The sequence below is a fragment of the Cryptomeria japonica genome, chromosome 2, assembly GCF_030272615.1.
Source record: "Cryptomeria japonica chromosome 2, Sugi_1.0, whole genome shotgun sequence".
Classification (NCBI taxonomy): domain Eukaryota; kingdom Viridiplantae; phylum Streptophyta; class Pinopsida; order Cupressales; family Cupressaceae; genus Cryptomeria; species Cryptomeria japonica.
Window position 1 is genome coordinate 675,836,623 of NC_081406.1, and position 13,095 is coordinate 675,849,717.

Here is a 13,095-nt window from a genome sequence, read left to right on the forward strand (position 1 = left end):
AGAAATTATTTAAGCCTAACCAGAACAGATATAGACTCAAGAAAAGAAAACAATGCTACATAGTGGATGAGGAAGGAGTAAGTGATGACTTTGGGGATGAACCGGTATAAGACTCTGCTAGTGGATCCAGCAATGGAAAGGAATGGGTGTTCTATGCTTTAAAGGAAGATGAACTGGAACCAACTTTAGAGAATGAAGAAAAGGCCCTGGCAACAAAAGTTGAAGACAAGGATGAATGGGTAATTGATAGTTGATGCTCACATCATATGACTGGAGATAAAAGAAATTTTATGTCCCTGCAAGAATACAATTGTGGTCAAGTCAGATTTGGAGATGACAAAGCATGTATGATCAAAGGTAGAGGTATTATTTCTTTGGATGGAAAGCATAACCCTGATAATGTCTATTATGTAGAAGGTTTAAATCATAATCTTTTGAGTGTTGGTCAATTGGTGGACAAGGGTTTCCAACTTCAGTTTAAAGATAAAAAATGCAAAATCATTAACAAGACTGGTTTGGAGATTGCAACCGGTATTCAAACTGGAGGTAATATCTTTCACTTGAACACTGGTAATAAGACATGTTTGATTGCTCATATTGATGAGAGTTGGTTATGGCATAAGAGGTTGTGTCATGTTAATTTTGATTGTATTGTTAAGATCAGTTCAACTAAGGCAGTTAGAGATATACCTAAGATTATGAAGCCTCATAATCCAATATGTAAGGAATGTCAATTGGGAAAGAAAGTTATAACTTCTTTTAAGAGCATACATGATAAATCTAATGATGTACTTGATTTGATTCACACTGATTTATGTGGTCCTGCAAGGACTAGAAGATTTCAAGGTGATAGGTATTTCATGCTGATAATTGATGACTATTCTAGAATGATGCGGGTGACTTTTCTTAGGGAGAAGTCTGAAGCCTTTGAGAAATTCAAGATCTTTAAAGCAAAGGTACAAACAGAAACTGGATTTAAAATCAAATGTCTAAGATCAGATCAAGGTGGTGAGTTCACTTCTCATGAATTTAACAATTATTGTGAGACAAATGGAATTAGGAGACAGTTATCTACACCTAGGACTCCTCAGTAGAATGGAGTTGTGGAAAGAAAGAACAAAACCATTTTGGATGCAGCAAGATCTATGATGATGGAAGCCAAATTGCCTCACATCTACTGGAGAGAAGAAGTGAGTACAACAGTATAGACATTCAATAGAGTTCACATCAAAGGTGAAACCGGTAAGACCCCTTATGAATTATGGTTTGGACATACACCTACTGTTAAATATTTCAAAAATTTTGAAAGTAAATGTTATATCAAAAGGGATGATTCAATTGGAAAGTTTGATCCTAGATGTGATGAAGGGATATTTCTTGGTTATTCAATTTAAAGCAAAGCATATAGATGTTATTAAAAAAGATTGCAGAAAATTGTGGAGAGCGCTAATGTGAAAGTGGATGAGAAATGCATAAATCAATATATATCATATGATAGGGAACCAACAATGCCTCAACCAGTATAGGAAACTGAGATAGTTACATCGATACAATCAGAAAATTCAACTGTGACTGATGATCAGAAAAGTGAACCTGAAGTTCAAAAGACACCAAGGTATGTAAGATTAAATCATTCTAAAATCAAATCATTGGAGATAGGAACAAGGGAGTTATGAAAAGAAGAAGACTGGCAAATGAAGAGGTGTGTCTTAATTCTCAAATTGAACCGGCATCTGTTATTGAAGCTTGTAAAGATAAACATTGGTTAAAGGCTTTGGAAGATGAATTAGATCAGATAGAGAAGAATGAGACTTGGACTTTAGTTCTCCAACCTAGAAATAAGAATGTTATTGGAACTAAATGGGTTTTTAGGAATAAACTAAATGAGGACGGTAAAGTTGTAAGAAACAAGGCTAGATTGGTTTGTAAAGGATATTCTCAATGTTAGCAATATTACATTATAAGGATATTGAGAAGGTTGTTGATGATTATGGACATAACTGATTAAAGATGTTTTACTATCTTGATATTATTATTTTGTCATTGATGTCAAGAAATTGATTCGCAATGATGTTGCCATATCTTCAGAAATATGATATGAAGATTATAAAGGAGATGGTAAAGACACAGGAAAGAATATGATGAATAAGGGGATAAGTTATTCAATGGGCAACTCTACCGAGTCAGACAATGATGAGATCTTGATGTTTTAGATTGTTTTAACATCATACATATGTTGTAAAAAGTAAAGGTTAATACTATACTATGTTATCAAGCAAAGAACCTAGTCGGCAAACCCTAAGGAACCTAGTCGGTAAACCCTAAGGTTATTGCAGTCGGTTAATGAAGACAGAATATCTACCGAGTGAAGTTTAGTATTCACTGAGTTGTAACCAAGCTATAACAAAATGCATTAAATGTTTACATGTGATATTTAATGAAAGAAGCTGATGAGATGGAGCATATCAATGATTGGCAAGCCATGGAAGAAGTTTGTTAAACAAATCAAAGGCAATGGAAAGTCGGCAAGAAGATCAACAACTCAGATTGAACCACATTACCATAACACAAGTTCCAAGGTGAATGTGCAAGTTCCAAGGTAGGGTAAAACATTTTTAGATCAAAAGATACAATGAACTTGGACAAGATTGAAGATCTGATGGCTATGATTGATCATGGGAAATGTGATCAAGGAGATTAAGCGGTTAGAAGATTGTTTATAAATAAGAAACTGTTGATAAACAATGTCTGCGGGCAAGTGTATGCACAAGGATGCTACATAGTGATTATCGAGCACAGAAGCTTGAAGACTTGTTAGAATAATAGAGTATTGATGCCCAGTAGATAGACAAGATTAGTTCTATGTCTAGATTGTATTGAACAAATAGGAATCTACTTTAGCATTTTAGATGTGAAGTTGCAGATAGATTGTATTACTGTTATTTTGTGAAAGTGACAGGAAATCTCTTAACCGAGTGGACTTAATAGTCTTATATATAAATCCTCTAACAAGGTGACATTTTGATTGAGTGTTTGAAATCCTTTGACAAGGTCACTTCTAACAAAGTAAAGATCCTAACAGATCTGAGGGAAATCCCTTAACCGGGTCACATCTAGCAATGTGTTTGTAATCTTTAACAAGATTTGCTTTTAACCGAGCATACTCTAGAAGAGTATATTTCTTAGTGGGTCCGAAATCCCACAGTGGTTTTTCCCTATTTGGGTTTCCACATTAAATCTGGTGTTATGAGGTTTATATTGTTCATATGCTTTTGAGTTTGCATGTTTGATAGTTTTTGATTATATGACTGATACATATGTTATCAAGGTTGAATCTGATGTTTTTATGGATGATTAAGTTTGTATGATTCACCCCCCCCCTCTCATCTTGTTGGCTATTGGATCTGTACTTATATTAAGTATTAGAGATTGCAATATATGGTCTGAAACAAGCACTAAGAGCATGGTATGAGAGATTGCAATATTATTTGATTAAGATTGGTTTTATAAGGACAAGTGAGAACAACAACATGTACATGAAGAATGATGAAAATGGAATACTAATCTTAGCCATATTTGTTGATGATATTATATTTTGTGGAAATGACTCTTTATGCAAGAACTTTGAAAATGAAATGAGCAAAGAATTTGAGATGTCATTAATCGGTGAGATAAATTATTTTATAGGTTTACAAATACTGCAAATGAAAAATGAGATTTTCATTACTCAATCCAAGTACATAAAGGAAATCTTGAAGAAATTTGGAATGGAGGATTCAAAACTAGTAAGTACTCCTATGACTACCAACTGTAAACTATCAAAGAATGATGAATCTACATCTGTTGATGAGACACTTTACCGATCTATGATTGGAAAGCTACAATATGTTGTTCACAGCAAGCCAGATATAGCACATGTAGTAGGTATTGTTGCAAGATTCTCTGCAGATCCTAAGGAAATCCACATGACTGCAATCAAAAGAATTTTCAGATACTTGAAAGGCACTAAAGATTATGGCTTAGTATATCAGAAAGGAAATGATTTTGATTTAAAAGTTTATACTGATGTTGATTGGGCAGGCAACATTGATGACAGAAAAAGCACAAGTGGAGGAGCTTTCTTCTTAGGAGAAAGACTAGTGAGTTGGCTTAGCAAGAAACAAGGATGTGTTTCTCAGTCAACAGCCAAAGCTGAATATGTTGCAGCAGCACTGAATTGTACCAACATTGCATGGATCAAACAACTATTGGAAGGTATAAATGAGAAAGTTATCGAGCCAGTAACTATATTCTATGACAATACTAGTGCCATTAATATTTCAAAGAACCCTGTTATGCACTCTAAGACAAAGCACATCTCTATCAAATATCATTATCTTAGAGAAGAAGCTCAAGAGAAGAAAGTGGAGTTGGAATATGTTAACACAAAGGAGCAGATAGTTGATATCTTCACCAAGCCACTACCAAAGGACACTTTTGAATATCCCCAAAGTAAGTTAGGGGTCCTACCCCTATCTTTTACTCACTGACCAAGTTCGGTGAATGCATCACTTTGATGACTCTATTGAATATCTTTTGGGGAGCTGATGCTGGATTGATACACTTTAGAATGTTTTTCTGAAAGTGTACTGGAATTAATACTGGGATAATATAGAGAATGATATAGGGAACAGGAATTGAAGACAAATGCTCTGACCGAGACTCAGTTGATACACAACAGCAGGCAATAACTTCTTACAAAAAGAAATTATGTTTTAGTTCTTTTTCTTTTTGGCATTGTTGTCAAAGGGGGAGAAGACCTACCTAAGGGGGAGAAGACCTAAGGAGGAGAAGACCTACAAAAGGGGAGAAGACCTGAGAAGACTGAAAAAAATAGAAGAGAAGTCTAATGAATGGGGGAGAGTATTTCAGCATTTCAGAATCACAGCAATCTGAATCTTTTTTTAAAGATCAAATCAATTGGTTTTGCCATCAATGCCAAAGGGGGAGATTGTTGGCAATATTACATTATAAGGATATTGAGAAGGTTGTTGATGATTATGGACATAACTGATTAAAGATGTTTTACTATCTTGATATTATTATTTTGTCATTGATGTCAAGAAATTGATTCAGTATGACGTTGCCATATCTTGAGAAATATGATATGAAGATTATAAAGGAGTCGGTAAAGACACGGGAAAGAATATGATGAATAAGAGGATAAGTTATTCAATGGGCAACTCTACCAAGTCAGACAATGATGAGATCTTGATGTTTTAGATTGTTTTAACATCATACATATGTTGTAAAAAGTAAAGGTTAATACTATACTATGTTATCAAGCAAAGAACCTAGTCGGTAAACCCTAAGGTTATTGTAGTCAGTTAATGAAGACAGAATGTCTACTGAGTGAAGTTTAGTATTCATCGAGTTGTAACCGAGCTATAACAGAATGCATTAAATGTTTGCATGTGATATTTAATGAAAGAAGCTGATGAGCTAGAGCGGATCAATGATTGACAAGCCATGGAAGAAGTTTGTTAAACAAATCTAAGGCAATGGAAAGTCGGCAAGAAGATCTATAGCTTAGATTGAACCGCATTACCCTAACACAAGTTCCAAGGTGAATGTGCAAGTTCCAAGGTAGGGTAAAACATTTTCAGATCGAAAGATACAATGAACTTGGACAAGATTGAAGATCTGATGGCTATGATTGATCATGGGAGATGTGATCAAGGAGATTAAGTGGTTAGAAGATTGTTTATAAATAAGAAACTATTGATAAAAAATGTATGTGGGCAAGTGTATGCACAGGGATGCTACATAGAGATTACCGAGCACAAAAGCTTGAAGACCTGTTAGAATAATAGAGTATTGATGCCCAGCAGATAGACAAGATTAATTCTATGTCTAGATTGTATTGAACAAATAGGAATCTGCTTTAGCATTTTAGATGTGAAGTTGCAGATAGATTGTATTACTATTATTTTGTGAAAGTGACAGGAAATCTCTTAACCGAGTGGACTTAACAGTCTTATATGTAAATCCTCTAACAAGGTGACATTCTGATTGAGTGTTTGAAATCCTTTGACAAGGTCACTTCTAACAAAGTGAAGATCCTAATAGATATGAGGGAAATCCCTTAACCGGGTCACATCTAGCAATGAGTTTGTAATCTTTAACGGGATTTGCTTTTAACCAAGCATACTCTAGAAGAGTATATTTCTTAGTGGGTCTGAAATCCCATAGTGGTTTTTCCCTATATGGGTTTCCATGTTAAATCTGGTGTTATGAGGTTTATATTGTTCATATGCTTTTGAGTTTGCATGTTTGATAGTTTTTGGTTATATGACTTATATATATGTTACTGAGGTTGAATCTGATGTTTTTATGGATGATTAAGTTTGTATGATTCACCTCCCCCCCCTCTCATCTTGTTGGCTATTGGATCTGTACTTATATTAAGTATCAGAACTATCACTCAAACGGAAGGAATTGATTATGGTGAGACATTTGCACCTATAGCTAGAATTGAAGTTGTTAGACTATTTCTTGCCTATGCAGCTTATAAGAACTATAAGGTTTATCAAATGGATGTTAAATGTGCATTTTTGACTAGTGAACTTGAGGAAGAAGTATACATTGAGAAACCTGATGGATTTTCAGTGACAAATGATAAAGATATGGTTTGTAGATTGAAGAAAGCTTTATATGGATTGAAACAAGCTCCTAGAGCTTGGTATGCAAGGTTGGATAAATATATTTTGAAGCTTGGTTTTACTAAAGGCAGTGCTGATAGTAACTTATATTATAAGATCACTAATGATGATATTTTGATTATTGAAGTATTTGTTGATGATATCATTTTTGGAGGTGAAGATAAATTGTGCATGGAATTTTCTAATAATATGAAAAATGAATTTGAAATATCCATGATTGGTGAGATGAGATTTTTCTTAGGTTTGCAGATTACTCAAACTGACAAAGGCTTTTTATCTGTCAAACTAAGTATCTGAGGGAATTGCTGAAGAAGTTTGGTATGGATAATTCCAAACCAGTAAGTACTCCTATGGTGACAAGTTAGAAATTATCTATCAAGGATACTTCTACAGTGGTAAATTTAACAAGGTATAAGTCTATGATTGGTGGTTTGTTATATTATCTAACTCAGACTAGACTAGATATTATGAATGCAATAAGTATTGTTTCAAGGTATCAAAGTAATCCTAAAGAAAATCATGAATGTGTAGTAAAGAGGATATTTTGGTGTTTGTAAGGAACAACAGAATATGGCTTATGGTATTCTAGAGATGACGACTTCACTTTATGTGCATATACAGATTCAGATTGGGTAGGTGATACTGATGATAGGAAGAGAAATTCTAGTGGAGCTTTCTTTCTTGGAAAGAAATTGGTTTCATGGATCAGAAAAAAATAGTCATGCATTTCTTTATCTACTGTAGAAGCTGAATATGTTGTAGCAACAACTAATTGCACTCAAGTCTTGTGGATGAAGCAAATGTTGAAGGATATCAAGTTAAATTGTAGTGAACTAGTAGTTATCTACTGTAATAACTTTGCATCTATTGACATGTCTAATAATCTAGTATTTCACTCTAAGACTAAGCATATATCAATAAAGTATAACTTTCTGAAGGACAATGTAGAAGAAAAGGAAGTCAAATTGGTTTATGTGAACACTAAAGAACAGATTGCAAATATATTCACTAAACCACTATCTAAGGAATCATTTGAGTATTTGAGAGACAGGTTAGGGGTTTCTGCCCCTCTAGTAGAGACTTGATTGATGTAGTTTGTCATCAGTTCGACATGCATTATCGAAGATAATATTCATTCTAGCACTGATGAGTGGTGCTACTACTCAGGGGGAGTAGTCAGCTTTAAGATTTAGAGGTTTACATTCTTGCTTTGATAGTTGTGTCAGATTTTTGGCATTGATGTCAAAGGGGGAGAGATAGTGATGTGAAAAATAAATTCAGAACCTTACAGAGATATCATTCACAAGGGGAGATTGTTGGTTGTCTTCCACACGAGGAGACTTGTTTGGCATTTCTTGGTACTTAGATGTTTTTCACATCTAGTGTTGCCATCAATGCCAAAGGGGGAGATTGTTGGCATTATGGATGATTGATTATGGGTTGCATTGATGTTTTGTCATTGATGTCAACACTGTCTATTTTGGTTGGTTACCAACAATAGTTGTTACTGGTAGATAGGTTTTGGTTATTGGTAGAAGATCTACAGTTACTGGCAAAAGAGACTATTTGTTGGACACTTCTGACATGTTTGGATCTATGAAGTATGTTTGATTTTATGTGTTACATGCTTCTAGAGCATCTTTTGGTCAGTTGGTATTGACTTGGTAATTGGATGCTATCATACATTCTTGTACACCCATACTGACATTGGTTTAAGGTTTATCCGATAGATCTTTCACTAAGGAATCTTGAAAGGATGCATAAGTGGTGTTGGTGCGGCTTCTAGATGGATTTCAGGATGCTGAAGATGTTCTTTGATCATGCTTCAACTGCTTGAAGACATTGTTGTGGCGTGCTGGACCCAGATTAGGTCTGGTCCCTATCTAGGTTATGGACCGATATCATGTTAACGTGTACTCTACATGTTATCGGGATGTTTCAAGATGATTTGTGGATTGGTTATTGTTGTTTTGGTCTTTAGCCGACATGGCATATCATTGTAATCTGGATTTATATGATGATCTTATTGTAATATCTTTTAGGTGGCCGACCTAATTGGTTTAGGCCTTAGGATTGGTATAAAATGATGTAAGATCTCATTGTGGAATATGTATCGTAGTCATGAAATTTAATATCATATGCAAAGGAGATTTGGTCAATCATAGGTGATTGAATTGGGATTAAGGAAGCTGTCAAAGGCCTCTTGTATTGAACTTAACCGGGACTATAATCAAGCATGGTAGATGTTATCTCTGGTAGTTCACTCTATTGCATTATTTCCCATTTATCTTGAGGTGGTTATAACCTCTCTATAGTCAGTGAGACTCTTTTGTAATGAGCAGTATGCTCTAGGCAGTGTGCCTTCCTACATGTGCAAGCCCCTCATTATATCACATACTTTCTGCAGAAGTATCATCTGACTATGAGTAGGATTCCCACCATGGTTTTTCCCTTCTCGGGTTTTCCACGTACAAATCATGGTGCTATGTGGTATGGTTGTATTGTGTTGATTATCTGTTTTATTGTTAATTTATTTTCTTACCGATATATGTTTCTGCTATTCCGATACTTAATTTTTATATGCTCTGGTTTAAGGTTGTAAAGTGGATTAATTGATATAATCTGTTAACAACTGATTCACCCCCCCTCTCATTTTTTCACTGGTTATCCTAGCACATCAATGCAATCTTCATGCAAATGCCAACAATCTCCCCCTTTGGCATTGATGGCAATACAAATATCAATACCCTTGATTGTGATGATTGAGATTAATGCACATACAGGTATAGGAATCTTGGTTTACATTTTACCATGTACTCTCCTTCAACTGAGTCTCCATGTCTTCAACTGGTAACTGCCTAACTGGCTACTATCAACCTCTCTATCAATCATACAATTCTTCTCCATAATCATATAGTTCTTCTCCCCCTTTGACAACATTGCCAAAGTGAAAGTAAAACATGTAGTGTTATACTTCACTATTCTGCATCAACAATCTGCAACTTGATGCTCCCCTTGTGGAGTAACTCCACTCTACACCAATCTTGCTTCAAGATTCTTCAATTAGATCTAGGACTGATGTATTTGAAATCTTCTCCATTGACCTCATGTAGGGGCACAACCCCTAGCTAACCTCTAAGATACTCAAAATTAGTCTTAGGCAGAGGTTTAGTAAAGATATCCGCTAGCTGCTCCTTGGTAGATACATGCTCCGATAATATATTTTTACTCTACACTTTTTCCCTCAAGAAATGATATTTCAGCTCAATATGCTTGTTTCTAGCATGCAATACCGAGTTCTTTGAAATATTTATTGCACTGGTGTTATCACATAAAATATTTATTGGTTCTATGATCTTGAATTTGAATCCTTCCAGAATGTGTGTCATCCAGATTACCTGGGTATAATTCATATACACTGCAACATATTCAGCTTCAACAGTGGATTGTGATATATAGATCTTCTTCTTGTTGCTCCAAGATACAAGTCTTCCTCCAAGAAAGAATGTACCAACGGTCGTTCCCTTCCTATCATCAACATTTCCTGCCCAATCTGCATCTGTATAAACCTTTAAATCAAAGTTACCTACATATGGATACCATAATCTATAATCAATAGTACCTTTCAAATATCTAAATATCCTTTTAGTTGCAATCATGTGTGTCTCCTTTTTGATCTTTTGAAATCTAGCAACTAAACCAACCTGCATGAGCAATATCCGGTTTGCTGTGAACAACATAATGCAGTTTCCCTATCATTGATTTGTACTCCTTTTCATCAATAGATGCAATATCATCCTCCTTAGATAGTTTGCAACTTGTAACCATTGGTGTCCCAACTGGTTTATAGTCACTAATTCCAAATCTCTTCAATACCTCTTTCACATATTTGAACCGTGTGATAAAAATACCACTCTTCATCTGCTGAATTTGCAAACCTATGAAGAGTTTTCTCTCCTACCAGAGACATTTAAAATTTACTTTTCATCTCATTTGCAAAGTCATCACTCATGTCATCATTGCCTCCAAAATTATATCATCTACAAACACTTCACTAACCAATATCTTATCTCTTTCAGTCTTAAGATATATATTGATATCTTCACTGGTTCTCTGAAAACCTATCTTCATCAAGTGTGAATGTAGTCTCTCATATCATTCTCTAGGTGCTTTCTTCAAACCATATAGTACCTTGTGTAGTTTACACACCATATCCTTTGTATTATTCAAAGCATAACCATCTGGTTGTTCAATGTATACTTCCTCTTCCAGTATTCCATTTAGAAATGTTGACTTCACATCCATCTAATATACTTTGAATCCCCTATATGTTGCAAATGCAAGTAGAGTCCTAACACCTTCCAATCTAGCAACTGGTGCAAATGTCTCGCCATAATCTTCTCCTTCTTCCTTTGCATAACCTTTTCATACCAATCTAGCTTTGTTTCTGACTACTACTCCATCTTCATTCATTTTATTCCTGAATACCCATTTAGAACCTATCACATTTTTGTTCATCAGTATGGGTACTAGGGTCCATGTATTGTTTTTCTCAATCTGTTCAATCTCCTCTTCCATAGCTTTGATCTAGTGACCATCTCCAAAGGCTTCCTTAGTAGTTCTAGGCTCAATAGTGAAGATCATGCAAGAATTCTCTCTAATTCTTCTTCTAGTTAATACACCAACATCTTTATCTCCAATAATTTGGTCAGGATTATGATTAAGTCTCACATACCTTGGAATAACATGATCATTATCTTTAGGTTCTTCTTCCTCACTATCATCATCTTCTTATGAATCTACCTATTCCCATTGAACTGGTACTACAAAATTCACTTCACCAGCTTCTGGCTTCACCGGTTCTGGTTCCAAAATCAGAATGTAAGGTTCATCTTCCTTCTTCTCCTCACTGGTTTCTCCTAAAACTTCATGATACTTGTCTACTCAGACATCAAAACTTTCAATGATTCTCTTTGTCTAGTTGTTGTAACATTTGTAGGCCTTACTCTTGGTGGAGTAACCAATAAATATGCCTTCATCACTCTTAGCATCAAACTTGCTAACATAGTCACCTCTCTTGAAAAACATTTACTGCCAAAAATCTTAAAATAACTGACATTAGGTGATCTACCATACCAATATTAATAAGAATTTTTATCCTTAACTCTCTTTACCAATATTTGGTTCATAGTGTAGACAGTTGTGCTGATAACTTCTCTCTAGAAATTTTTTGCTAGTCCTCCTTGTATTAGCATCGTTCTAGCAACTTCAACAATTGACCGATTGTTCCTCTCTATAATACCATTTTTCTATGGTGTCCTAGGTGCAGAAAGTTGCATCTTCATTCCATTGTCTTCACAATATCTAGTGAATTCCTCTAAAGTAAATTCACCTCCTTGATCAGTCCTCAGACACTTTATCTTCTTACCACTTTCCTTTTCAGCTAAGGCCCTGAATGCCTTGAACTTACTAAAGGATTATGTTTTGTCCTTCAATAATGTTACCCACACCATTCTTGAGCAATCATCAGTCAAGATCATAAAATATCTATCACCTTGAATAATTTTAGTCCTTATTAGTCCACATAGATCTATATAAACCAAATCTAAAAAATGTTCTACTGAGAAAGATTTGCTCTTAAAAATGGAGGATGTCATCTTTCCTAACTGACATTCCTTACATAGAGCATTCACTGGTTTGTCCAACTTAGGAAAACCTCTTACCGACTTGGTCTTACTAACTTTGACAATGTTATCAAAATTTATATGACAAAATCTCTGATGCCAAAGCCAACTATCATCTACTTTAGCAATTAAATAGTTGTTGACTTTAGGATTTAGGTGAAATAAGTTACCTTTTATCTGCTTACCGGTTTCAATCAGTTCACCTTTTCTCCCATAGATTTTGCATATTTCATTCTTAAATTCCAATGGATAACCTTTGTCATTTAGTTGAGCTACACTCAACAGATTGTTCTTTAGTCCTTCAACCCAGTAGATATCATCTGCACTACTCTTTCCATTAAGAGAAATGGTTCCCTTTCCTTTTACCATGCAAGGTGAGTCATTTCCAAATCTCTCAACTCCTCCATCAAATTCTTTCAAAGTAAGAAATTTACTCCTGTCACCGGTCATGTGGTACCACTATCTATGATCCAATCATCTAAACTATCCATGTGAGAAACTAATGCCTTCTGATCAAATGTCCCCTCTTTAATGGAAACAAAGACAATGTCTTCATTAGCATCTCCCTCAGATTCCTCATCTGTGATACCACCATCAATTACAACGAGGCAATCTCTTTTTCCTTTTTCTTTGTACTTCTTGTACTTCTCACATTTATGCTCATTGTCACCATTAGGATAGTTAGCTGCAATGCGTCCAATCTTGTTACA